The sequence below is a fragment of the Anneissia japonica genome, unplaced genomic scaffold (genome assembly GCF_011630105.1).
Source record: "Anneissia japonica isolate Jap-2015-1 unplaced genomic scaffold, ASM1163010v1 scaffold17857_len154030_cov113, whole genome shotgun sequence".
NCBI classification, from domain to species: domain Eukaryota; kingdom Metazoa; phylum Echinodermata; class Crinoidea; order Comatulida; family Comatulidae; genus Anneissia; species Anneissia japonica.
Window position 1 is genome coordinate 49,716 of NW_022754816.1, and position 2,504 is coordinate 52,219.

The following is a 2,504-nucleotide window of genomic DNA, read 5'->3' on the forward strand; positions in this document are numbered from 1 at the left end:
AATTTACTATGCAGGGCTAGAAAACTATGCAGGGCTAGAAAATGATTTAAAGCTTCTAAACTTAAAAATATGTTTTAATGTAGTATGATAAGTGCTACTGTTTTTTTTCATTGATCTTATTTTAATTACCTTTTTAGACAATTATGTTATAATGAATTTTTTTTTCTTTAATGGTGAAATACTGATGTTTAAATAATGATGTTTAATTACCATTTTAAATATTTTTTCTCATATTGGAAAACTATTATTATTACAGTGTTAAACTTGATTTCTGTGCTGTAACACAATTTGGTTATAACTGATTTGATGATATTTATATGATGATTGATGTGGCTAGTTTGATATTCATATTTTCAAATGTATTATTAGCTGAATACATCATGTAGGTTCTATTATTGTTGAGGTACTGGTTAATTTTTTTTTGTTGGTGAGGATATTTCTAAAATATATAATATGTAGTTAATTTATGATTCCTGATTTTACTGTAATAATTTGATATGTTTTTTGTTATGCCTTCATTTTTGTTGGAGTATTCTACTGTAATGTAATGCAGATAATTTGTTTTTCTTTAAATTTTTTTTCTCTTATTGTTAGTCCGTCGAGGACGACGTACGGGCGTCCCTATGCATTTCCATAGGGAAATTCCTGTTGTTTAATCGGATTAAACAGTAGCGATAAGCTCGTTGTTACTCCTTCTATTTTATTTTCTCCATGATTATACCTTCTTTATGTAATGTCCTTTGTTCTAGAATACATTCTTTCTTTGTCTAGTTTTAATTAATAAACCTTACCATATCCTGTGTCCCTTCCACCCCCTGTAGTCAATCCTTTTCACACCTATTTCTATATTGTTAATCCCTTAAACCCACATGGTAAACCATTCTTGTAGATAAGACAACTCTTCTATTTAAGTGCCTGCTTTTGTACATCCAGTCTGAGTCTTGAATTGGTGATTGTCGAATAAACGTCTCAACTTTCTGACATATACATTGTTGTACTGACTCTGTATGTTATAGTATGTTTCAGTTATAGTCTATACCCGTTACACATTTGGAAGTTCCACTGAGATTTAGTATAGACGTCAAGCTGAACATGTTTGACGAAAGCGAAGTTGAGAGTCGATCATCATGGATGAGGAGAGGCAGAATAAGATAAACGCTGGACGTAAACTCTTGTTAAAATTTCAGAAGAAAAGCAAAACCTATAATGATGAGGAGAGGAAAAAGAAAATACAAAATGGACGTCAAATACTACTAAAATCTCTAGAGAACAAGGCAAAAACTGTGAAACTTGATGTACATATCGAAGAGCTAAACCATCTGAATAAAAACGGTGTACGGTAAGAATGGCCCCGGAAAAAATGGCCCCGGAAAAAATGGCCCCGGAAATAATGGCCCCGGAAAAAATGGCCCCGGTAAAAATGGCCCCATATGACAGGTAGGTAAAAATGGCCCCAATAATCAAATTCTGAATTAAAACAGATTTTCTTGAGTCATTATATGCATTTTTTTTATCTTAACTAATTTAGTTTTTAAAAGGAATCTCCCCAATAATCAAATTCTGTAACACACAATTGATCCACATGCTTTAAATGCTGTTTATTTGCATTGTTTATAACATGTAAAGTTAATTCATTTGATATTTAACAAAAGCGAAGTTTGTGGTTATCTATGAGTTGCATATTTTGGTAAAGTATTGTATACTGTATGTCATTCCTCTACTTTGTTAGTGAAATAACGTTTTTAAACTTTTATTTCTACTATCAAAAAATGTTATTCAATGGCCATTGTTTTTCAATTATCTCTCAGAAATTATTTGCATCTGCTGTAATTGTTAAAAAACAAATGCTTTTAAAGAAATTAAAAAAAATCACATATTGATCTCAGTTCAAAGGAAAAAATAAAACTTATTTCTAAATTTACAATTTTCTCCTATAAACCTCTTAATTTCACAAAAGAGTGGGTTCTTTTTCAAACAAATACATCCTGCCTAATATATGTGTGTTTAGATTAGATCTTTTGCTTTAACTTTGGAAACTGAGATCATATTAGATACTATTCTCTTATACTTTTTCATATTACTGTAAACCTAATGGGTTTTGATAAATTTACTCTGCACTACGGAATTTCCAATAAAAAAAAGAAAATTAATTAAAAAGACCATAGATTAAAAATAAGTAAGGCATAACATATTTTAATCTATGTTAAAGCATAACTATTTTTACATAATGAAATTTAGTAAATCAAATTATTATTTGTGGCTTTTATTTATTAAATCAATTAAGAACATAATCTCAAAACAAAATTTAATGACAAGAAAGATCGACGTTTCGGGTCCATCATGGAACCATTCTCAAGATCAAGTAAATTGAAAAAAACTAAAAACAAACATGCCAAGCAGTGACAGGAAGTAAGCTGTCTCTTATACACATCTAGATGTGTATAAGAGACAGGCATCTGCTGTAATTGTTAAAAAACAAATGCTTTTAAAGAAATAAAAAAAAA